Source organism: Lagenorhynchus albirostris, chromosome 4, assembly GCF_949774975.1.
Source record: "Lagenorhynchus albirostris chromosome 4, mLagAlb1.1, whole genome shotgun sequence".
NCBI classification, from domain to species: domain Eukaryota; kingdom Metazoa; phylum Chordata; class Mammalia; order Artiodactyla; family Delphinidae; genus Lagenorhynchus; species Lagenorhynchus albirostris.
In genome coordinates this window covers 4,507,871-4,535,732 of record NC_083098.1, presented here as the reverse complement: position 1 = coordinate 4,535,732, position 27,862 = coordinate 4,507,871, and positions in this window count along the sequence as shown.

Below are 27,862 nucleotides of genomic sequence, written 5' to 3'. Positions count from 1 at the left end.
TTGAAGATGAGACAGTTTCTCTTCATAGAAAGATCTGTGGGAAAAGAGACTATCCTTTTGAGACCTTTTCTCCCTATCAGTAAGCATAGCTCTCATAGACTTGCAGGGCCATTTGCTGAAAGTCACTTCCCTTATTCAACAACTGTATTTGTCAAAACTATTAAAACAGCAGGACTACCCTGAAACCATCGAATATATCCATGCATAATTTGTCTTTCTATATTCTGTAATGTCTAAGAATGGCATTTGTTCATTTTTAATACTTGAACTCTCTCACAATGAGAAATTAAATCAACACTGGTTTGCAATGATTCTTTCATGTCATTATCTGCCCTCAGATCACAGGTCAATACCCAGCCCTCTCATGTTTCATAATACATACTTCCCCCTCTAAGGAGAAGATATATATCCTTAGGTAATAAACAACAATATGTGAATGCAAATTTGTTTTCTAGTCGCTATTTGGGCTATTCACTACCTAGAATGATTTATACTACATGTAAAATCTGAGGCAGGTTTTGTAATATTCAGAGTAAGTAGCAATAGAATACGAAAATATTAGCAGCAAAGAATACCGTGAGAAAATGTCAGAACGGTGCTTTAAGAGCTATTATTTATGTTGTGCAAAATACTGTTAAAATCGTATATCAAAGTTAGAGATAGCAGAAGAGAAAAGAATAAGATTAAAACACACTTAAATGGAATTAAAGATAAGGCAAATACAATTAACTTTAGGTTATTCAAAGTGACAAAGGAAAACAGAGGCATGAATAAATTTTAAAAGTAAATAATAAAACAAAACCTTCCTTAATCTGTTTAAATTCAAAATACGTACAAAGTTTTTTTTTTTTTTTACGTATGTACATGCAGGATTATCCATTTCCCAGGCATATTAAATTAATATGCAGATGGTTTACAGTAACCTAAAATTATATTGGTTGATAAAAGAAAACTGAATATAAACTATGCTACATATTAAATGTCTACAGATGACTCAGTCTTGACTGTAGCGTGCATAGTTCAGGCAAAAGCAAAATTTGACTTTACTTGAAGAACACAGGGCAACAATAAAGTGTTTCACATATATAAAATTAAAACCCTCTTCTAAGAATTTAATTTGGGGAGATGAAAAGAATGAGATCGGTGATCTTTAGAAGTAATATCTGAGTAAAACAAAATAAACCTCTAAGTGATCCCAGTGTATACTGTAACACATCAAGTCAACATGAAGTGTAGAAAAAGGAGCCCCACATTCATCACTATGGTTTCAACATTGGCCAAGATCCAGTTTGGTGCTTTTAGTAGCCCTAATCCCAAGGACAACTGGTTATTACAAGGTAACTACTAACTACTGTCAACGTTGGCATTCATGATCATCTACTAACTGCCACTTTTTCTGAATGTATATTAGCAACTTAAAATCAGATTTTCTGCCATACGGAAAAGGGTGGCTTCTCTACATATAATTGAGAGAGTACAACAAAATCAATCTTGAGCATAGAACTTGCTGTTTAAGCAAGGTTACTGGACTTAGTTGTTTATGAGGCTAAGGCCCTGACGAACTCTAAGTGTTTGAAGGACAGACTATTTTATTGTTCCCTCTGTATCGGTTCAGCCTAGAAGAGGCTCTGGTCTCTAAGAATCACTTAGTGTTTTTGAATAAATCCCAGTGTCTCTTCTTTCCACTGCAGAATTAAAGTACTTCATTTGTTGCATGTGATATAACATTATAATTCAGCAAAATCAACTTCATATTATTTTTTTAGAACAGGAGTTACATATCTAGGACCTATATCTCTATATGATGTTATACTCTCACCCTTTACCCCACACTCTTCTTTTTAATTAAGAGTATATTCAATCACAATCTACTCTGGAGAAAAGTGCTTAGTCCAACAGTTATTTAATCCTGAAGTCTGTATATTCTTAAAACTGGAACTTGGCACGGGTACAGTATGAGCAGATGTTTATGAGAGTTCCAGAACAGGATAGACACTTAAAGATATTGAGTGATTCAGTGCACCGATTCTGCAAGCTGCTGTCAGAAGCTGCAAGGCTTTATGGCCTTCCTGTGTATTGCTGTTTTCTGCAATAAAATTTGCATTTTAATCTGCAGGGATGTTCCTATCTTTCTGCCAGCTTGTATCAGCACCTTGTCCAGAATCATCAAACTAGAAGCATGATGGCCTTGACAAATATTGTTTTCATTTCACTTAGCAAATATTTCTTCCATCACTTAAAAGTTAACGCCTCCATACCAGAACTTATATTACTTTGGACGGGTCTAAAACTTCATTAAAGCCAGCAAAAGTGATTTCATAAGGAATTCTATTGCCATAACAAATCAACAGTTTGAATAAGGGAATAGTCATAGGGAGTCTCTGTAGCATCTGGAGTGCACAAAATTCAAAGTGCTCAAAGGGGAAAATACTGTCCTTAGTTATGCTTGCTCACTTTAGTGGAAATTACACATGCATATCAGAGTAGAAGCACTTCCGGCTCAACTTGCTGAAAATTCTAATTAGATCCACACAGTGCTCATCCAATTATGCCTATGGACTTTTCTAAAACCACATATGTAAGCAGGAATATAACTTAACGTGGCCTTGCCCAAAAACATATGCAAGAAAGTATTACAACATTGAATTTAGAAAAAGAAAGACCAGCTGTCAAATCACTAATACTTTCAGTTGCTGGAGGGATATTTAAAATGAGATCAAAAGGAGAACAGAAAAGGTTCTCTGCTTCATTTTCTCAAAAATACTATTAAGTGAATGTTTTCCCAAGAGTATCCCCAGAGATGCTTGGCAAAGTGTCCTCAAGGAAGCTATTCTAAATTCCATAAATTTGTTGAAGGTATCCTTTTACTTTCTAATATTTAGATGAAAAAATAAGGACAAATTGCACAAAATGTAAACTTGAGACCCTATAGAGCATCATAGTATTGTATTATATGGATAAAATATTATCCCTTTATGAATGTAGCAGCCCTGTCCTGTTTCTTCTACTACAATTCTGAAAGTCTCCACTTATTTCCTACGTATGTTCCTCTCAGTAGTAACATGTACATGTTCATAAAGCTACATGATAGGAGAGGCAGAGTAGCACGTTATTTCAGAGCCAGCTCTGGAGTCAGAGACAAGTGGCTATTAATCTTGGCTATGCCTATTATTTTCTCTGTAATGGCGATCCAGAAAGTCAGGAATAGTCTATTGTATGTGCTGCTGAGCAACACAGCACCAGCATTTGCTATCCCAGCTTTGGTTGTCTCCCTCCCAGCTCTGCAGCTCCAAACCATTGACGGAAGGCAGCACCTTTATCGTCTCCCTAGGACCATCACTTTCACAGCTTACCTATGTCCTGTCTAGCCAGGCTGGTAATAAGGAAGCAATGCTGTGATTTGCTCTGTTACGATTCATAGAAATGCTTCATTTTGTATACTTTCATTTTTGTACACTTTATTTTATAAAAATATTGATCAGCTATATTTAGTTGTATATTATATGATCTTGTAGCTAGAACTATGCATGGATTCATCTTTGTTTACCCCACATAACTTAGCTCAGAGCCACATAGGTAAGAAATGCTCACTGGATTACCATTAAATTAAGAAAACATATAATTAGTCACTTGATTTACCTATTTAATTATGGACTTACAACAAGAGATACTGTACATTGCACGCACCTTTTTTTCTATTATTCAATATCATGTGCTTGGACTTTCATGAAGTTTTGGGAAAAGACAGGAACGGCTTTCTGGTATTCTATTGATAAGAGAATAATATTAAAATGATGCCATTTTAATTTGCCACTGATTGCTCAGGATACAACATACTACATTCAGGGAGTGTCTACATTTGTTTCTATTAAGTGATTCCTCAGCACATTAAGAGTATTGTACTACATTGTAATCCATCTTTTGAATACCTGGGGGGCAGAGTTTACACTGAATCTTCTCCTCACAGAATTTGTGGTAGCTACTATTTCTAGAGAATATTGTCCACGGGTTAATAATAATTCTGAACCTGACTGCGACCTTATTTTTTTATTAATTAATGCTGTCCTTCATATTTTCCTATCACTCATGTTTTCTCAAAGCCTTGCTTAAAATATAAATCCTCATTGTTGAATACTGTCAGGTTGTAACTTCTACCACTGATTTCTGGCAACAAACCAGAGCTTGGCTTTTTTACTAACCTAAGGATTTCATTTGCTTTAATTTCTTCTACTTGTGGCCACACTACTTCATGTTTTCAAACGGTAACTCTTGGTTATGCATTATTTGCATTTCTCCAACTTTGCTTCCGATGTGTTTTTTTAGTTCAGGGTTATTTATTTATTTGCATACACTTTTTAAAATGAGCACTGCTCCAGCAACAGCAAGCTATCTTCTAGAACCTAGAATTACCATGTTTTTAGTCACATTAATGACAGAAATGTAGATACATGAGTTTTGGTATTTGAAAATGAATTATCCCCAAATACTGCATTTATTGTTCCTGAGTAATATAAAAACTTAGTATTTAATTTCAAATACATCAGCTGTGATTATCTATGTGCTTAATATTCCTCACATTCCTAGTAGCAAGATTTCTACCTTCTAGACTCGCACACCAAATGCCTCATTTTGGAGGGCAGCCCCAAAGAATTCCTTACCAATATCTCCTCGACAAATATGGCAGAGTCCTCATTCGATGTCTGTCCTATTCTTCCTTTTCTACGCCTCCTCCCATATTTTGTTATCTGCTTTGTTTGTAAAATATCTCAAAAAGTCTCTCTGGCTCTCCCGAAGAGAGAGCTTTGTCCACAGTTATGATGGAATTCCTTCATACTCTATAGCTTCATTTACTCAGAGCCCTGGAGAGTAAATAAGTCCTGTGCAGAACTGGAGAGAATCGCTCCCTCATAATTCTCGGTTAGGCCTGCTTGCTGAGTCCTGATTTTCACCAAAATTTTCCAACAGCTTCTGCAGCTAACACTCTATTAGTGTGGGCTCAAGGTAAAACCAGGTGATTCTGTGGGGAACAGAGGTAATTTATTCTCTATTCTCCTTAAACCCTTTCATATATATTTTTTTACTCCAGAAACATTTCCCTTTGCTCCAGTAATTTGATAACTAAATAATTCACACATATAAGTAGGGACATAGGTGTACAATTAATGAAGGTGTTGCCTTCCTCAGCAAAAGCTACTCTGACTAAAATAGCAGACACTAGGCACTTGATGCTATTGGGTTTAAATATGTCTAGTCTGAATTGAGATGTGCTGAAAATGTAAAACACACTGTATGTTTAGAAGGCCTAACAAAATAAATGTGAAATCTCTAATATTTTATATTGACTACACTCTAAAAGGAAAATATTTTGGATATATTAAAATATATCATTAATAGTAACATAATCTGAGTCACTTTACCCTTTTAATATGGTTACTGTGAAGTTTAAAATTACGTATGTAGCTCATATTGATGGCTCACATACCATTTCTATTGGACAGTGCTGATACAGGGAATAATACTGAATTAAAATGCATCATTACATTGTCTTTCTTTTAATAGTTGTATTTGTTGTCAATGTTAGTGTGTTAATTTTCTAATAATCCACGGTACAAGGGCGACTGAGAAGATTCTATGTTGTCCGTAAGACATATCGCATAATGCTATTTAATTCTCACATTAGTTATTTAAAATTTGTTAGAATGTAAGCAAGGATTCCATACCTCATTTATTCAATAAGTTTTAGAATAAAATTGCACTAAATAAAATTTCCTGTATATTTTATATAATCAAATATCAGCATTTGGTTCTTCTTCCAACAAGTCATTGAATTCCTAATTGCAATCCATTGGTAATAAAATTGAATCAGCAAAATGTTTGCCTTTGTTTAGAACGTTAAATAGAATATATTTTGCAGCAGGTTTTAAAAAAAAATTAAATTAAATTATGTCCAAATGTTGTATTTGGACATGCTAAATAATATAAGAATTCTCCAGGTAAAATTATTTCTGACATATTTTCCCTGTCCTGTACCTTGGTTTCTCTGATCATTTATAATAAATGTCTGTATTCCTGCTATATTTTCTGCTAAGATTCCTGCAATCATACTTGCATCTGATTCTAAATTTTCTTTTATTGAACAATGTCAAAAATTTCTTGCTTTTTTAAGAGTCCTGTTGAATCCAGTTTGTTACATTTGTTACTTTTTGGAATCTGTTTTGATGTGAATGCTTAAATGCCATATGGTCATTTTTGTATAGATTATTCAGTTTATATGAAATCTGTGGATACTTACCCTCCTTAAGATCAAACTAGCATGGTCCTCACAGATGTAGAAGATATTCATGCAGGTATTAAGATGATTCTTCATACTTGCAGACAGAATGTGAAATAAAAATATTTTCTATTTTTTATAATTTTTCACTAACTTTCCCCACAACATAAACTCAAATACACAGGCAGCGTATAAATTTGAAGCTTCTCTTGTAACCTTCTATTTTTAATAATACACAAATCTATAATTCTTATAATTGTAGACTTCAGTAGAATCAATCAACGTTTTCTCAGAGAAATGTGTATCTAAAGAGAACATCAATCCACATTCATTTAAAAATTTTTCCCCTTTTAAGTCTAGAGATCAAGCATTAAAGTCAAACTCACAAATTCACCAAAGGCTTGTCAAACTGAAAACTTGTTGTATTCCACAGAACAGAATGTATATGTTGGATTTCGTTTCTGCCATCAATGAATATTTAAACCGCATTTTTGCCCTTCAAAAAATAAACTTAAAATCTACTGTCTTTTCAGTAAAGTAGTAAACAGAATAGTGGCTATCAACTTTTGTATTTAAGGAATTATATAACCTGTATCACATTAAGAATCATTCACTTGGGAAATTTTTGTTTTACGATTAAGTTATGTAATGAATTGAACACCAATATTGTAGCTGAAATCTAAGGAGGAAAGCTGTTTGGATAAAAGCAATTAACCTAAACAGTCATGAGATGGGAAAAATCAGTTTATAGTTATGCGATGATGTGGGCCCTACAGTAAAGTACTTTGAGACTCTTCAGGCAAACGTCTCAATCAGCAGGATAATTCCTTGTCTGATATCATGAAACCTGAGCCTGGCAGTGGTGACATCTGTGCTTCCTTCAACTAGACTCAGCTAGCCCACCAGCAAGCTATTGCTAGACCAGAATCACAGTCATTCTGTTAGAGTATCAACACACTCCTTCCTCGTGGGGAAGCACATGTCTAAAAACCTGAAAACTATTTGACCATTATTTTAGACAATTATCTAAAATAAACACTTGGTTGGGTTTTTACAAAGTTTTTTTGTAAGAGGCAAATATCAGAATCTTCAATGACTTTATGTCCAAAATGCCTCCTTTAGGCAAAGTCATAAATAGCACACTTTAGCATGATGTTCTAACTTCCTCCACGGTGTATCTCTCTTACCTGTATATGTTCTTTATCTTCTACACCTCTACCCCACTGTGAAACAAGTGACACAGAAGGAATTAAATTCAGGGTAATAATTCTCTGGAATTTGTTGAGATTTTAATAGACGATGAAAATTGATCCTTTTTTCATAACCAAATTCTGAAACAAATGAAAGATAATCAGGAAAATGCAGACTAAAATGCCATTGAGTTTTTGCTGTTTACTTTTTGGTAGTGCTTAGGTGTGCAGCAAAACTGGACTTGTTGATGTTGAACATTAGAGCTCCAGACTTTTGCGCATGGTCTCTGCAGACAGATAAGTCTGAGGATCTGAAGAATATCTGCTGTGAAACTCATATTATCCTCACTAATGAGGTAAGTCAGTACCCGAAGGAACAGAGAGAGTTGAAGAGTCTTTGATTGATGGATCTCCCTCCACTTGGAAGTAATCACGAGAAATGAAAAAAGACGTACCTCTTCCAGAAGCCCCAGCTTTTTGTCTTTTTAATCCACTGTGCTCAACCATTAACACTCTGATCAAAGAGGATGATTCAGTCTATTGGGACAAAGAAGAAAGGACCCCAAAACAAAGATTGCTCTTTTATAAACGCTCCTGGGAAACATAAGAGCCTGAAATGGGCTATAATAGTGCCTTAATTAAGTTAGCTACAAGGCCAGTCTCTATTCAAGGCTGAAATTTTACTTCTTCTTTTAATTCCCATTCTATTCTAGCCATATTTTTCAATATAGCCTTTCAAAAGCCCTCCAATGATATCAAATGACTTCACAAAGATACTCTAATACAATGCACCAAAAACGTTACCCCACATTTGAAATAACTACCTCTTATTATCAAATTCTCTGGCAGAAACTAAAGCTACAAGTTAACATCTCTTGAGAATTGAAGCTCAAATGGATTTGAGTGCAAAGTCAAATTCTCTTTCCGTATTTATTTGAAGTTAAAAAATATAAAGTTCAAGGTGTAACCTACCTAATTTATTAATGTTATTTGTTTTCTAGAAATATTATCAATGTTTAAGTAGATTTGTTTGTTCTTTTTCTGCAGCTTCTGCCTAACCTGTCTCTAACTCATAGGGAGGTGGTTCAGTTAGAGCTTAAGGAGTGGTAAGGTAGTATGGTAGTCCAATGGTAAGGCTCTAAGATACTCACTATTAAAGAACATATACTGATAAAAGGATACAGGACTGTCACAGAACTGGCACTACATGCACTGAATTCAGAAAATAAGACAATCTCTGGAGCCTAGAGCAGTTGTTTTACCAGGATTGTGTTATGCCATGTTGTGTTACTAGGACTCACTGCTCAGTGATTTTAGCTCTGTTAGTATGCTGACAGTCAACACAACCTAACCAGAATCCAGCGTTATGATATTTGAGTGTGTGTGTGTGGTGTGTATGCCCGTGTATGTAGAAGTGAAGGTTAGTGCCCAAAATATATACTAGAGCCATTTCTGCCTTCTTTTAAAGTTTAGGAATTTAATATGGAGACAACTCCAAACTCCAGCCACTGGATCTTAACTGAGGCGTATTTCATTTTCTTTTCTGTGTATCCAAAATTCTAACTTGCATTTTCTGTTTGAGTCCTGTGTTTCTAGCACTCAAACATTGTGCAATCTCAATGTTTGTGCTAGCTTAAGAATTATCCTCAGGGGGTTCTTGAACTGAATCTTCTATTGATGCTTCTGAAGCTTATGCCCCAGAGTCGTAAGGACAACCAACATCCCTGCCATGTGCTCTTTGAAAAGGTTTAATTTGGGTCTTTAAATTCCAGACACATGGTCATAGATTGTATAGTCAACGCAAAATCCAGTTAATTACAGGCCATGTCATAAGGGGTGAATCTTGAGCCTATGAACAAGCCACAGAAAGTCAAGGTCATCTCACACAATGTTCACACTTGTCCCTGAATGCAGAGCACAATATGTCAATGTCATCTAAGCAGTTTGAACCTGGAAGCTCACCAGTGCTCTGTGGCTCAGGCCACATATCCCATCCTGTAGATCTGGCTGATAATAAAGGAAAGAAGTAGATTTTTTTGCCAGTGTGAATCAAAATATTACTACTTCAAAGTCACCATCCTTTACAGAAGAGTCCAGGCTGTGCTTGTTCATTTAAGACAAGTCTATAGTAGCCTGCACCATAAGCTCCCGAGCCTTTCCACTTAACTCTGTCCTAATGAAACCTTCTCTTTATAACAGTAAATGCTGGCCCATGTAAAAAGGGTCATGAGGTATAGGGAACTGCTAACATCAAAATCCCATGTGGTCCACTTGCTTAAAGTCTAAAGTTTAAGCCTGCAACAGTTAAAAGCCAAGCACACAACTGAGAAAACAGTCAAGTGACGCAATAGGGGTCCCTATAAACCTTCCAACAAAACAGCCACCACTATCTCTATAACAACAAATCCTCATTGCCTTCCTTAGTTCAGTGCCACCAACCCTTAGAGTCCCTTCCCTGACAGCACCAGAGCCTCAATCATGCCAAATCACTTTGATTGATACAATGCTCCTTTTAAGTCTCAAAGTTCCTCGATCAATACACAAGTTACTGACAATTCACCCCTGATTTGAACTTATCTTCCTCAAAGTGCAGGCCTCTCCTGCTGAAGACCTTTCCCTACAGAACCTAAAGCTCTAGAGAACAAAATAAAGTGAGATCAAAAGAGCACATTGAATGCTACCTGGGTGTCAGGCAATTATGGACTTCTAACAGTGAACTGTAGAATTACACAGATTACCCACCCAGACACAGTCGTGCTGAGAACTCCCAGGCATCTCCCAATGAGGCAGAGCCTTGTCTTCTGAGCCTCTTCTGGTTGGGAGCAAATCAGAGGACCTGCTCTCTGCAAGCAGGAAGCCTCACAGAATGGAGTAACTGAGACACGTGGTTCTCTGTAAAAAACTCAAACTAACCCAACAATCACCTCTCTCCCTGAGAGAAGAGTGAGGAAGAGGGAGGCAGCAGAGAGAACAGATGTTCTTCTACATGGGAGAAAATATCAGTAATTGAGAATAAGTGGTTTCTCTAACAGGACTCATGGAAATAGGTCACAGGTTAGATCTTTAAACAGGGGTGGAGATGCCCGCATGAGGAGAGTTCATTTCACACGGTGTAGACTTCGGAGAGTTGCTGTCACTCAAACGGAGCCCAACTCAGTGAAACAGTACACTCCCACTTAACTCTCACCTTCCTGTATGTGTTCCTACAGCATTGTATAGTTGGTAGCTGTTGATATCCAGAGGTGAGTAACGAGTGGTCTTTGACCTCCAGGAACTCATGACAAAGATGAAGGAAAAATATGTGCAGTCAAAATGTGCTAAGATACGTAAGAAGCACGTGTAAATACCAGTGGGAGCGCAAGACAGGAACTCAGGTGCAGGAGCAGGTGATTAGTATCTTTGCAGTAAGAAAGCCTTAATAATATTTTAAAATAATATAATAATATTACAAGAGGACATTGGATCATTCAAAGACTCTTCATAGCTTTCCTATGAAGATTTCTTATTTAACACACAAAATAGTTGATGTTATAATATGTATCCTAATTTTTTCATCCCAGCAAAGACATTTGCAAATATTCCCAGTGTCACAAAAGTAACACACAATTTTGGTGTTCCCGTGTATGTAGTAATCATATGGATGGGCTGTCTACCTAATTCTGTGGTTCAGTATTAGAGGCTGACTGTAATGGTCTTTATGTCTAAAAATAGTACATTTTGATTCATCAATATACATTGACAACTGCCAGACGAGTGGAGCAGGACCTCAGAGACTTAGGGGTGGAGAGTAAGAATAAGGGGAGAATTGAGCGTAAGTAAAAACAAGGAACTATGTTCTCTTAAAACGAATTCATTTCTGCATTACGGCTGGGGTGTGTCTCGACACTTACCAGCACTCTCATCTTTGCTCTTTACCTTTAAAAAATACAATCTTATTTTCTATTATTTATAATGCTGAATTTTGAAGACCCTGTTTACAAGCATTGTTGACGAAATTCTGTCACCATTTAGTGGTTCAGCTCTTCTATCTGACTTCCATGTGTCAACGACTTTGAGGCTTAGCATTCTACTTACCTATCTGGTTTGAATGAAAAGGAAATTTGCATTGGTTTTTTTTGTTTAATGAATTATCTGAGCATGAACTGAAGGTTATGTGCAAGTCTAAATAATGAGGTCTTTTCATCTTATGCTCCTCATTTGACCACTGATACTTCAAAAATAAACTTAAATGATGATAATAACAAAAATAATGATATACATGCCGTTGCACAAAATGCCTGATTTAAGCCATAGGACACATATTAATACCTGTACTCGAGTCAAATACAAATTTGTGTAATTTTTGAAGAAAACACATGAACTCAAACATTAAAAAACTTATCTGAACTTACAGTAGGCAAGCTTAAGTAGATATCTAAAGCAATACCTTTACATTTTACTGTGAGACATGATATTGGATTTTAAAATATGGTTTTTTCATGTTCTAACATGAAAAAAAATTAGTGTAGAATTGACCTGGGAATTAGAAATTCCAAATAAGCCTTAAATATGCAACAAGCTTATGCTGTAATACTAAATAATGCACTTAACCTATTTCAAAAAGAATTGAGCAAAAGCAGATATCATGAGTTACATCTTTGCCAGTACCTGAAGGTATGACTCTATGTATATATGCATGAGTAAAACATTTGATATTTTAAATATACAACAGTTCATACATAGTCTTATGAATTAAAAACTGAAATCCTAGGTACTTCACAAGTCATGCAATTAGAAACAGCAAAACACGTTAAATAAATCCTTAAAAAATGTACAAATGTATGTAGAAGCATAAATTAAGACATAGCATGGCAGCATGCCTTGAGTTTGGGGAGCTCTGTGCCTCGTTTCAAGTGCGTTAATCGTTTTAGTCATGTATTTTCTTGATATTATCTGAATGAGCTCACCTCATCAAGTGCCTCAACTTAGTAGGTTTCTATCACAATAATAAAACCTCTGATTCACTAGAGTGAGCTGTACTTCTCAGGCAAAGAGAACTGGTCTGCCGTATCATTTTCCTTGAGAGAGACCTCTGTTTTCTCTCAGGCACCACCATCATGCTTGCCCGTGAAATTCTGAAAAAACTTCTAGTGATGGGAAATTTCAGACATGTACAAAGTAAACCACATAGTATAATAAGACCTCATGTACCCATCTCCTAGCTTTAATAACTCAGTACTCTTGAATCATCAATACTTACCCCAATTCAAAGCTCCCCTACTTAATTATGACTAGTTTATAGTATTTTTCAAGATAAAATTAATGCACATTGAATTTCACATATCTAGGTTGCATACATTTGACAAATTAATATACCTATCTAACCTAAAGTCCTGGCTAGCTATAGAATGTTTCTAATACTCCAGAAATTTCCCTTGTGGCCCTAACTGGTCCATCGCTCCCCACAGAGGCAACTACTTGTCTGATTATTTTCACTGTGGATCAGTTTGCCAGTTCAAGAATGTAACAGAAACTGAATCACACAACTCTTTGTTTTTCTAGCTCCTTTCACCCAGCTGTCTATGAGAATCATTCCTGTTTTTGCAGGTAGCAGTACCCGCGTATATATACCAGAATTTGTGCATCCATTCCCCTGTTCATGGATTGTTTGAAGTTGTGGTCTATTAGAAATAAAGATCCTATGACCATTCTTGTATGAATTTTTAAATAGAAATATGTTTTTATTCCTCTTGGATTAGAATACCTAAAGGTGGAACATCTTGATCAAATGATAAGTTGATGTTTAAAGTTAAAAAAAAAACTTCCAAAACTTTTTGCAAAGTGGTTTTATCATTTTTTTATTCCTATCAGCCATATGTGATATTTCTGTTAGTTCCATATCTTAGCCAAGATGGTGTGTTCGTCAGTTTTTATTTAAATAGCTTTACTGAGATGTAACATACATACCAAAAAATTCACCCATTTAAAATGTTCAATTCCACTGTTTTTGGTATGTTTGCAGAGTTGTGCATAACAAGGAGAAAGACTGCACTTTGGATGTTTGACCTGAAAGGTGTCAAACACGACCCCTCCTCCCCCTTGCCTTTCTCTTCTGTCCCACATTTGGTCTAAGGCAGTAAGACAGCCCACACCTCCCTCCCTTGGCACTGGTTTAAAGTTCAAACCACAAAAACCCTGGCCCACCTCCCAACCACAGTAAGAGCCAAAGCCACTCTCTCTCGCTTGTGTCATCTGGACCAGCTTGTGCCAGCTGCTCTCCCTGGAGAGCCCCGTCATGAGGGTAACGAACCTCTTCATATCCTCCTGGGTGTGTGGCATAATCAGTCTCAAGACACTAATTTGTGTAAGGGATTGGTCCCAACATCCATGGGGAAGCCAAAAAACATTGTGCAACCGCATAGTTTAGTTCTGAAACAGTTTTGTCACCTCACAAAGAAGTCCCATAGTCAGCGCTCTCTCCTAATCATCTCCCCGTTCTCCACCCTGCAGCCTGAGATAAGCACTGATCTACGCTCTGTCCCTAGATCTGCCTGTTCTACACAATCCATGTCAATGCAATCATGCAATTCTTGGGCCTTTGTGACCTCTCTCACTTTCCTTAATATTTGTGAAGTTCACCTGTGTCGCAGCATGCATCAGTACTTCACACTTTTCCATTGCCAGATAATAGAACATTTTGTTTAAGGACTCATCAGGTGATGGACATTTGAATTTGGGTTGTTTTTTTTTTTTCCAGTTTTTGGCTTCAGTGAATAATGGGATGAGCCTTCATTTGCAAGCCTATTTGTGGAGATATGTTTTCATTTCTCTTGAGTACTCTTGAGAGTAGAATTCCTAGTCATGTGGTAACTTTGTGTTTCATATTTTGAGGAACTTCCAACACAGTTTCCAGATTAGTTGCACTATTTTACATTCCAAACAGCAGTATAAGAGGGTTCCAGTTGCTCCACAGTTTTGCCAACACTCGTGTTTTTGATCAACTCAGTTCTTAACAACTGCTTTATCTATTTGTTTCTAAGATTTTTTTTTTCATAAACTGTCTCTAAAACACATTTCATTTGTTTATGTATGTTTTTATTTCTCTTGCGGCAGTAGAAGAGGCAGAAGAATAACTTAATTGTATTTGTACATTTAATAAGGCCACATAGAGTCTGTTACCCTCTGTTAGGGACTCACAGAGCTGCGGGTGAGGGTAAGAAGACCCTAAAAGTCACCCCACAACAAAAATAATACCAGATGTGCAGAAAGAAGAAAGAAAGAAGAGATTAAGGACACATATGTTATTGAAGTACAAAATAGTGATTCAATATTTTTATAAATTCTATGCCATTTAAGGTTATTACAAAATAATGGCTGTATTTCCCTGTGCTGTACAATATATCCTTATTGCTTATTTATTTTATACATAGTAGTTTGTGTCTCTTAATCCCATATTCCTATCTCACCCATTCCTCCTTTCCTGTGGGAGATATATGTATGGTATATATATATATATATATATACACAATGGAATATTACTCATCCATAAAAAGAATAAAATTCTGCCATATGTAACAATGTGGATGCACCTAGAGAGTATTGTGATTAGCAAAGTAAGTCAGAGGACAAAAGTTTTAATCACTAAAAAATTTTAAGGGAAGTAAGAAAAAAATCAGGTTAAAAATCATAGTAATAAGAAGAAACATCTCAGTCCTCTTTTAATAAATTAAGTGAGCAAAGTGAAAGATTACACTATTGCCACTTTCCATTTAATATCAAAGTCATTCGGAATTACCGATGTCAACATAGATATTCTTTTTTTTTTTTTTTTTTTTTTTTTGCGGTACGCGGGCCTCTCACTGCCATGGCCTCTCCCGCTGCGGAGCACAGGCTCCGGACACACAGGCTCAGCGGCCACGGCTCACGGGCCCAGCCGCTCCGCGGCACGTGGGATCCTCCCGGACCGGGTCACGAACCCGCGTACCCTGCATCGGCAGGCAGACTCTCAACCACTGCGCCACCAGGGAAGCCCAAAATAGATATTCTTGAACCAAAGGGAGAGAAAAGACAACTATTGGTCTTTAACAGCCCTTGGCAAAGACAAAAAGTACTATTAGGTGGATCTCTAAAAATAATTTTCCTTCTAAGAAATAAAGTAGTAAAGCAAAATTATAGTACAAAATAATCCCAGTGATATCATTACTGAATCAAAATCCCTAAAATAGATCACCGGCAATCCAATGGCTAGTAGGCTCTCTCTAATATCTAAAATGCTTCTAATAGATAGCTTAGGATATTTCAATAAAGCCACAGATATCCACGAATTTCCAGTGAGAAGAATTCATGAACTTGTATAAACAAATCTCCCAGATTCTTTGTTTCACATTTTAACCCAGATGTTTTATACTGTATACATCCTAGACACAGCAGAGAAAGAAAATGCATTCTGCCTTATACTATAAGCTTTAAGAACTCAAGTTGTACCCATATATGAATACTTCATGACATTTGTCACAGTATTAGAAATAAACAATAAAATTAATACAAGCCTCCATGGGATTGCAAGTCAGTTAAGTGTTAAAGTATTTACAAAAGTAAGAATCATTTGGGCTTCCCTGGTGGTGCAGTGGTTGAGAGTCCGCCTGCCGATGCAGGGGACACGGGTTCGTGCCCCGGTCCGGGAAGATCCCACATGCCGCGGAGCGGCTAGGCCCGTGAGCCATGGCCGCTGAGCCTGCGCGTCCGGAGCCTGTGCTCCGCAACGGGAGAGGCCACAACAGTGAGAGGCCCGCGTACCGCAAAAGAAAAAAAAAAAAATCATTTGAAATATAAATACATTATTTTTTATTTTTAGGTATTCTTGGATATTAAACTTTGTTCCAGGGAGTGCCTTAGAATCCAAGCAAAAACCTGACTTATGAATGAGTGCCCGAGTTTTAAATTACAAAAAAGTCAATTGTTAGATTTAATACATTTATTACAGTACTTTAGTGATTCTTTAAGAAAAATACTGTGATAAATCATCGTCGAGATATTGTTCATCGTTCATATGATGAGACGTTAACATGATTTATTTTAAAATATTCATAGAGAACGAATACCACCACATTTAACTTTGAATTCAACTATTTATTTTAATTATTTTTTTCCACAATGGATGACATCTGTTTACCCAAGAGCAGTGATATTTTAAATTAAAATTATATATATGTATATATTGCCATGCTTGATTTATATATAAACACATTCAATTCACAATAGAAGCAGCTTTTTTCCTTTCATTTTTGTCATGATGAAGTTGTGAATAAAATCTGATGGATACTAAAACTATACAGTTCCCTTCAAAGGGTACCAAATATTCTTTGATCAAATAAGCAATGATCAAAGTCTAAGCTTGTTTTAAAAATCCATGAAAATATTATATTCAAGTGCTTTCTTTTTATTTCTCCTTGAGTTGGTCCTTTGATGATTCATTTTACTAAAAGAAAAAGGAAGAAAACTCATTAACATAGGGAATAAAGCTATAGAAACGTCGTACAGGTGATATATCACCACAGGTGGATTTATCCTGACACTGAAAAATCAGCTTTTTGAAGTGAAAGTCATCAGTGACCTAAGGCAGGTATTCCCTTCAGATGTCACAGTTGCTCATTTATGTCAGTCAAGAAATTCATTTTTTATGATTGAATTTTACTGTTATTTAGATGCTTGTTTGATTGGAGAACATCTTAAATTTAACTGAACGTATCAGTGCTAGAGCAGTCAGAAATGATTGAGTTTATTCCTACATGGAATGGCAAATATCGTATCAAAGTGCAGACCACAGCTTTCAGCACCTCTCTATCAACTCACCAAATTATCAAAAACAAGAATGACCCCAAAATGTCTTTGCTAATGTTATATCACATTTCTGTGTCATCAGCAAATCAAATTCTGTTAATAGATACCATTCACTGGTATACTGTTATAAAGCCTGCCCACACTGGATTTATAAAATCCTTTATCCAATTCAAGTTTTTCTCTTGCTATGAAAGCACCATCTTGTCATCCTCCCTAAAAGAGAAATACGCATCTTCAATGGTACAGTATATATTGCAGAGTAAAGAATAATCCTCGCAATTAAAATAGAGACAGGGGAACTATTTGTAACATCTTAAAAGACAGAGTGCTCAGAGATGCTCCCAGTGCTATATTTGACTTATGCTCTGCTCATGATGGAAGCAATGTATATGACTTTACTATTTATTATTTGGGGGAGTAAGAGAATCACAAATCTTACCTACCCAGTTTCTTAGAACAAATGGGAAAATATTAACCTTCTTGAGGTGATGGATTTCTATGAGATAATATCTTACTTCTATCTTTCCACCTACCACTCTCCTTTTTCTGAGCCCAAGCACATTATGTACAATAGTGTGCGTTACACATACCAGCACTAATCACGCTAGCTCCCATTCGCGAAGCAGCTTGTCTGTACCAGCACACTGGAGTGGATTACTTGTGTACGTGTGGAGGAAACGAGAACAATGCTGAATTTCGTAATTTGTCTCCTACAAGAATTTAGGTATTATCAATCCTGTTCTTTGGATCACAGGATTCTTAATTCTGTCTGTGATGCTTTCAGTTTCCATGCAAGAGTCTTCCAGCCACTGAGGGGGTTTGTGAAATATGTAGAAACCCAAGCAGCCTGGGTAGCAGGCCCACTGTTTTCACTTTATGTAAAACAAACTTATTTTTAACTCTTTCGTATATAAATGAGTCTTGTTGAGAGTTGTTCACAGTAAAATGCTAACATTGTTTTCTTGAAAAGAAAAACAAGATGATTAGATAAGAGTAAGGATACAGAAAGAGATGTTGGAAATTCAATGAAAGAAGAGAAGTCTATTTAAGTGAGCAAGTGAGTGGACTAGAGCACAGCATGAGAACACAGCATCACTAGGGTTCCACTGAGGGAAGTGGTTGCAAACTTAGCATCCCGCTAGCAAGCTGTTGTTGGTTGTGTGCATTTCTCCAGGTATATTCGGCAGTGCAGGCACAGGTTAGTCAGAGCATCGGATGTGATCTGGAGTTGGCATTTCTGCAAGTGGGTCCCATGGGCCGAGAAAGGAGCAAAGAAGTTTCAGAGTAGCAAGGAAGTGACTGTAATATAAGATCATGGAATCTAATGTGAGTAATTAGGAAGATGACAATTTGAGGTGCTGGAAACAATCAAGTGAGATAAGTTCAGTCAGATACATATAACAATGGAGTCCAAGAATTGTCAGAATACCGAGAGTGACCTGCAAAGTTAAGAAGTGGAAGTAAAAGAGTGAAGTAGGGTAATGCAGAGGTTTCCGTTATTTCCAGTGCTGAAGGGCGGGAATGGCTGAGATAGATTGGAGGAGAAGTCCCTGAAGGACAAGAAGGGAGGGAATTATCCACTAGGCTATTAAAATGATGTTAATATCATCACCGATGATGTCAGGCATAATGTTACAAAGAATGGCAGCGACAGAGTGAGTCATTAGTAGAAGATGGTACCAAGGAAAGACAGTGTCGGTATAATTTAATGACAAGAGCGTTAGATCTGAGCGTTAGGAAGGTGGTAGGAGAACTATCTGGAACTGGAAATGAGAAACGAGGAGGAAACGGATTGCTCCTCTAGCCACCGCGTGACAGGACCACAGAGAAAGCAGAATCTTCCCAGGAAAAACGGGTTGTGTTGAGTAACAAAGTGAAGGAACAATGGGAGAAGATAAGGAAGGTTTTATTGTTGATGGACTGTGAATTGCAGGGACACAGAACAGTTTAGTGTTTGGAAAGGAATAAGAGGTGGGGCCGGTTAGAAGTAGAACAAGTATTTGGGAATGAAAATCTAAGGAGGAGTGAGAGGTGACCTGGGCCTCTCGGGCTTATTTTTATTAATGTAAACTAGGATAATGCGCATAATAGAATCATTTCTGATAGCACAAGGAATTAAATGGTGTGAGGATGTGAATAAGAGGAGAGGGGAGGAGGGATATATACTATTAAAACAACTATTTCTAAAAATCATATTAAATAGAAATGGTACAAGGTGAAATGTAAAATTAATTATTCTCACCTCTCATATGTAACCACTGAGAACAGTTTCTTGTGTATCCATTTCTATGCATATACAAAATATATTAAGTTAGACAAAGAGCCATGTAATTCATGTATATTTAAATGTATGCCTGCAAGTATACTCATACAGAAAAAATCACACTCCGTATCCTGTTCTTTTATCTCACTCTATATTTTATCTTGGCAATTTTTCTTCAATAAGCACGTATGGATGTATTTTTTTAAAATTTCTGCATTATATATTTTTGCATTAATCTCTTTAATCTTTATTCTACTAATGAACATTTAGGCTGTTCACAGTTTTCTTGGACTTGTAAGTAACAAATTTTGGTGCATACTTTATTTCACAATTTGTATGAGTTATAGTATATATTATGAAAACTTTAAAGCCAACTTATTATATAAAATGGTATTTTCATTTAAAATTTTAGTACTTATTGCTAGGTTTTCCCTCTCAAAAGCTGTGAAAACATGCACCAGCACATGACGTACACCATGCAATGCAAATGTTATCAAACTTCTTAAATTTTGTCAATTTTCTGTTTGAAATAGAAAAATGTACTGTTTTAATCCAAAAGCTTCCAATGTCAAAGGTGAGAATTTGGACAACTGTACACAACACACGCGCGCGCGCGCGCGCGCGCACACACACACACACACACACACACATACATTTTAAGAGAAGTTATTTGGCCAAGTTGAAAGTGTTTGCTATTCCATAAATCACTCCAAATGAATGCCTTTTATACCTTTTCACAGGGCTGGCCTTGCATCTGTGTAGGAAATATCATCCTTACCACATGCTGTGAAGGAGAAACAATTTATTTAGAATCTATTCTGAATATGCACAAGCCAACTAGGGAAGCTGTTGGAATGTGGCTTGAGTGATTTCAGCCTTTTGCCTCTTCTCTCACGCGTGTAATATTCAAACCTTTGGCACATGTCAAAGAGTGCTTTACCTGTGGCAATCCGACCAGTCCTTCGAGGGATGCTTAGACTAGAACCCAGCCCTAGACATCACATCACTGTAAACTCAATTTCCACCTTCTCAGTTATCCCCGGATGTGTGCTGAAAACTGCAACTTCCTTTGCTTAACATAAAGTGTCTTAGCGGTATATTTCAATTTTTTCCAAGTATTTGGGATTTCTTATTTACCTTTTTATTGTTTTTTTTAAATTTATTCAAGATGGAGAATTAAAATAAAGGTTACTTGATAAAAGTATATAGTTAATTTAAAAATCTGGTTAACGGATCTATCACCTCATATAGTTATTGATTATTACTATTATTATTATCATTATCATTTTGAGAATGCTTAAGTTCTACTCTCTTAGCAAATTTCAAGTATACAGTACAGTATTAATAACTACAGTCACTGTGCTATACATTTTTAAAAGTCAGTTAAAGGAGAGAATCATAAAACAAAATTTAAAGTGTCTGTAAAATAATCGCATACTTTAAAATATTTCCATTTTAATGTAATTCATATAAATAGATATGTTATTCTCCAAACAGTTGGTACAAAGTCAAGGATTCTTCTTTGATTATGCATCCTAGGATTGACATTCCTGATCTCTTTCTTTCATAAATTACATCCAAGATATAATTAAAGTTATTTCCTCCTATTCTGCAAATAACCTTTCCTTCCCAAACTCAAGATTCTTCTCTTTGTAAGTCAACTCATAAACTCTGCCGAAGAACCACGGAATCTTCCACCTCAGTATTTCAGGACATTTGAACTTAGAGAAAAACTTCAAAGACAGAAGAAGAGAGGAGAGAGACAGGGCGAGAAAAACAGAGAAAGGCAGGGAGCAGGGGAGCTGAGAGAAGAATTAGAAGAGAATATAGTATTTTTCTTGATAGAACAGATTTATTACCACACATTTATAATGTTGAAACTTAAAACACTCAGTACATCTCAGAGAAATTAAATTTCTCACCAAATTGTTGACATTTTTACATATTTATTATTAACAGCATATACTTTTATTGAACACATATAATGACCTATGGCCATAATTCATCAAAACAGATTAAATTAATTGATTACTAAAATCCTCATGTTGCCGATAGGTATTTGGATGTATACTTTATTCTTTCTACTGAAATACAAGCTCCTTTAATATAGCTTTTTCATTATTCAAAACAATTTTGTCTGTGTCTTACGTGATATGAAGATTTACTGCAGTACACATCTGTTGAATGAATGTGTAAAGCTACTAATTAATTATAGGATTGAGTCATAATTATTCTCAAAGTATGGAGACATAGTAAAAGGGGAAAAACATATTTACACAAATGAGCCTTGGCTCACGAAACATAGTTATGAATTACAAATTAATTACAACACTTCTATGTACAAGCAGTAAAGAAAAAGCAGGGATAGAGCAGGTTTCACACTTGTAAAAAGATCAAATAAGGTAAAATGTTATTCCCCTTAAAGTTATTCTGATTAGTCTTGTTACAAAATCACTATTTTTATTGTTGTTGTAAATTTTAGTAAAGAGTTACAACGGCTCAGTGAAGCTGGTAACAGTTTCAGAGAAGGCTAGAAGAGCGAAGACATAAATTTGAAATTTTGGATTGTAAACTAAGAAATTTAAGCTGGAAGAAAAGAATCTGATGTGATTTCTCACAATAAAGAAAACCTTATTTTTTGTAAAAAAAAAAAAAAAAGGAGCAAATAAAGTTCAGGAAGCTTTTAAATATGGAATTAACAAATTGAAAGGAAATGTCAAAATTGAGGAGCTGGGAGAGAGAGAATCATTTAGTTTAAATAAGCAATACAATACCAACATTGAGAATAATAAGATTTGTAGGAAGTTATAGACCAGATAAAGAAAAAAGTGTGATACGATGAGAAAAGAGATATCAAACCCTATAGCACCATATACTACTAGATGACATTTTTCTTCCTAAATTTATTGATTAAAAAAAATCAACCTCATTTTCATTTCTTAAATAAAGAGAAATAAACTGTCACTATTAGAAATTTCAGAAGGGCATAATGCATGCTTAATGTTTTTAATAACATGATCAAAGTATTGATAATTAAGAATTTCAGAAGGTCCCTTTACTTTGGATACACCACTCTTAAAAACTCTTCCTAACTTGGAAGAGCTATGAAGACATATAAAGACAATTACTTTATATTCCCAAACTCTATACTTTGTTGCAATATTTAGCTCTCTAGACATACTCTGACAAGTAAAATTCAATTTTACAAGATAGAAGGTGTACCATATATTCTTTGCTGTGTAACAAATAAACCCCCATACTTAGCATCATAAAAATAAGCAGGACTTTATTATATCTCACAGTTTCTGAAGGTCAGGAATCCAGAATCAGTTTAGCTGGCTAGGACTGGCCTAGCACCTCTTATGGGGTTGCAACTGGCTAGGGCTGAAAGTATCTGAAGGCTGGACTCGGGCTGGAGATCCCCTTACAAGATGGTGCGTCCATGGGTGTTGGCAGAAGACCTCAGATTCTTGCTCTGTGGTGGCTGAAAGCCTTAAGACTTTGCCATGTGGACTTCTCCAAAGGCCAGCTCATAATGTGATAGCTTTCTTCCTCCAGAATGAATGTCTAAAAGAGAGCAAAGTAGAAACTCAATGATTTTTCAGAAGTGACATACCATCACTTCAACCACATTCTGTTAGCCACACAGATCACTTCTGATACAATGTGGGAGAAACCTAGAGGAGGCTGTGAATATCAGTAATGCAATAACATTGGGGATCATTTTAGAGGCTGGTTACCTCAGAGGTTTTATGTGAATGGGCACATGAGCTGAGTATGCATAAACCTGATTAAAAGAAAAGAAAAGAGGAAGAAGTAAGATATTCTGTCTCTGCTGCCTAAGGGCAAGAAACAAATGCTGATGAAGCCAAATGTGTTCATGCGTACCATAAGTCAGTGTCATTCAATGTCTAATCTGCAGACAAATTCTTTGTCACCAGTCCAAAATGCAGTGCCCTAAAGACCTGGGACTCAAAACTCTGAGGAAGCTTGCTACCCAGCTATTTGTGGTGTCTCTAAGGAGGAGGATGAAGTTGGATCTGGGATGGTATTGGAAGAAACTGGAAACGGAAGCCTCTGCTGAAGTGAAAAACAGTGGCTGAGTAGACGCTGGCAGAAACAGGAAGCTGACAGGAGGAAACATGCCTCTTCCTCTTCCTCCTGCCTTCCAATGTTCCTCTTGCCTCACCTATTGGTAAAACCTAATGGAAGTCAGCAAAGAAGAAGTGTAGATTTAAACCCCAGCCTCAGGTCCACCCCTTTGCCTAGTCAGTATCCATAAATAAGCTCTACACGTATGGGAACATCCTTCCAACAACATAAACACTTTTAACAAATAAAAAAGATTTTCACTGTCTTCCCCAGAAGAGGGGTACACATTTCAACAGTTGCATTACTCAAATTTGGGTGATGTTAGTTACTTCTCAAGTTGAATGCCAGTTCTGTTTGAATATTCCTTAACTTAATGACTACATTGTAAAGTTAGTCACCAACAATAACCTTTCAATAAAACAATAAGGGGAAATAAGAAGAAAAGGAAAAGTAATTCACACATATATATTTAACAAGCGAGGAAGACAATATGCATAAGTGTTACGATTCTATAACTACCCTCGAAGAAAATGCAATTATAAATATAAAATATATCCTCTAAAAATAAGATACAGTTTATATTTTTAACACTAGTCCTATATTTTAGTAAAAAAGAGCTAATAGGCTGATAGGTACCAAAATATTCCTCTCCTTTAATCTAAAAATAACAGTAATTATCTATTAAGAAAAAAAGGATTATTGACAATATATGAAAATACAATTTTCCCTTAGTTTAAAGTTTTAATAATTGACTATATTTCTTTCTCTCCAAATAATACCCTATACACTTTGTCATGCAACCTTTTAAAACAACTGTGCTTTTTATGCCTTAATCTTATAAATTCCAAATCAGTGGGGTCATACGCATGAAGTTTTCCTTCATTTTCAGCATGATAGAAAAGACAGAAGGAGTTGTCAGGGGCAGACAGTCTGGCTGTCTGTTTAAGGACTATGTTGCATTTTAATCCCTTATGATTAGACAGGTGTCATGTCCATTCTAAGGAGATCTATCAAAATATGCTGCACATTTTTTCTTGGTTTTTTCTTGTCTTCTCAGTTTGACAGAATTGACTGAAAGGAAAATTGAATAAAGATATACATATATATATATATATATATATATATTTTTTTTTTACTTGAACTACTGTCAAAATAGAAAAGCAAAAAAGAAATCAAGGGGTTGAGTGGTGGTTGGGTAACTGCATAATGGGTAATATTTACCTGGTAACAAAACCTCATTCTCATGATGGTTCTGGGCTTCCCTGGTGGCACAGTGGTTGAGAGTCCGCCTGCCAATGCAGGGGACGCGGGTTCGTGCCGTGGTCTGGGAAGATCTCACATGCCGCGGAGCGGCTGGGCCCGTGAGCCATGACCGCTGAGCCTGCGCGTCCCGAGCCTGTGCTCCACAACGGGAGAGGCCACAGCAATGAGAGGCCCGCGTACCGCAAAAAAAAAAAAAAAAAAAAAATGCTACCTCATGATGGTCCTGCCTAGGAAACAGGAAAGACTCGGTCCTGATTCTAGCTATCAGTCGTACATAGATTTATGCTCCTGTGGGTTTACGTTGAGTTTGATTATTTCTAAGATCAGTCATATTAACTTAAGTAGATATTGTTCCGCAAAGAACCATCTTTGGAGAGTCAATATGTATATGGTAGAAGTCATGGTGAAAACACATATATGTTGATTTAATGAGAAGCTTTTGTATTCTCCTTTCTTTAGAATTTTTAAAAATCCTTATATGAAGCTCATGCTCTACAGTAGAGAGCCAGTATGTGTATAGTATATGTCAAGAAAAGGCATTATCTTTCTGAGATATAGTCATGATCATGAGTCTGCCTTTCATAGATTTTCTATTATGAGTAATCTTACCAAAGTCATCAAATAATAGAGATAATCTAAGTGAATCAAGTAACCAAGCATCAAAACTAAAAGAAGTTCTATGTTACTTTGTAGGGGCAGCGATGCACAGAAAACAGGTTTGCTGCATGAGTCTCTAGCAGTGTATCTTCCTTACTTCTGGACTCCTCTAAGAGCAGTGTGCTTCTCCTTCTTCTAGTTTCTCAGCCTGAATAAAGAGGGGTAGCTTTATTTATTCCATCTTGTCTATATCTAGCTCTTCCACAATATAATTTCTATATCATGAGGCCCTGGTGTGAGACACCGTATTTTAAATCATTAATGCAATAATCAATGCCTATTTTTTGCAAATATTATGAAGGATCACCTGAAGCTTTCACACAGCAAGTGTAAAATTTGAATGGTAAATCACATTGTAGCATTTATATTGCCAAAGAATGACTATTTTAAAAGTATTTTTAATTTTAATGTTTAGTATTTATAGAAAAATCTATGATCTTATTCTTTCTAAAAAAAATAATAATAAATGCTAAACACTGTACTATTTTTTTAATACAAAAGTGAACAGGACAGGAAAAAAAACAGAACCTGGTATTCTAATGGGAGTAAATATGTAAGAAAATACATACTTTCAACTAGTGTTAACTGAAATTATATAGAAAATAAATATAAAAATAAACACAGGTGATGCAATAGATGGTGAGTGGGATTCTTTAGTAAGATGCTCAGAGAATATCTTTGAGGAAGTAAAACCTAAGCTAAAGATGAGTATTGCAGTGACCCCAGGTATGCACAGATTGAATAATATAGAAGAAATGGATAATTCTTAGAAACATACAACCTACCACGACTGAATCAAGAAGAAATAGAAAGCCCGAACTGACCAACATCTAATATGAAAATTTAAGTAGTAATCAAAAACCTCCCAACGAAGAAAACCCCAGGACCAGATGGCTTCCCAGCCCTAAAAAAGAAGGTGATATTGCCATTTTGAGGCAACGTGGACAAAACTAGAAGGACCTTATGCTACGGAAATAAGTCAGACACAGAAAGAAAAACACTCCATGATCTGTTAACATGTGGAGTCAAAAACTTCACATTCATAGAAACAGAGAATATAATGGTGGTTACCAGAGGTGGAGAGGGAGGGGAAATGTGGAGATGTTAGACAAAAGGTACAAAGTTGCATAAGTTCTAGCTATACAATGTACAGCATGGTGACTACAGTTAATAGTATATACTGTATGCAGGATATTTGCCAAGAGAGTAGATTTCAGGTGCTCTCATCACACACACACAAATAAGGTCACTATGTGAGGTGACGGATATGGTAATTAGCTTGACATAATAATCGGTTCACTGTGTATATGTGTATCAAAACATCATGATGTACACCTTAAATACATACAATTTTTATTAAAAAATAAATTAAAAAATTTTAAAGACCCTATTGGTCAGCCTCAAGAAAAGAGCAATCTAATTGCAAAATACACATCTCTGGCGTTCATAGCTCACCTGTTCTCAGGTCTGAAACTTTTTCACATGTGTTCATGTGCTCGATCTTTGACCACTTTGAGTAGCTGTTTCGTGCCATGCTCTTGGTTAAATATCAGGGATTCACAATATATCCAAAGAAATAAACAAATCACCATAATGCAATATAAGGTACTATAACACATATGTATACATAGATTTATAAATGTATATGTTCTATCTTAGCTTACAGTAGCCATCATCATATCAAATCAAATATGCAAAAAACCAAACTCACTATCTTTTCTCCCCATTCTTTCTACTCACAAACTAGCTAACTGATTCCTTGTTCCAGATTCTTTACTACGTTTAATATTCCTAATCCCTAAACAAGAAGCACAAAAATTCCTTTGATGATTCCACTTCATTTATCTTATATATAAGCCTACAAATGCCTCTACTATTATTTTATTTCTGCAGTATATTTAACATTTTGACAGCTGAAGTGAATTATTTTCTAACACCCACTTTTTCTATACAGGAAAATTATTTTCAATAATAATCCTAAAAGGAAGCAAATAATAATAGTCAGAAAAGAAGCGACAATTTTGTTTTACTGGATCTCATATGTATATATACATATATATAAAATGTCATTTGAAAATACACAAATTAATAATAATAAGTAAATATTACAGAAGTAAAAAAACCTCAAATTCTGTTTCTTCATTTTAAAAATCACCATACCCTCTGCTTATTTCAAAAGTACTGCATTTTACTGAAGAAATATCTAATACCTTAGGGCTTTAAAACACAAACTACCTGAAATGAGCTCAAAGGATTCCGAATTCTCATGAACTGACTCTTGAAATGAACGTGAAATGGTATAGTGGA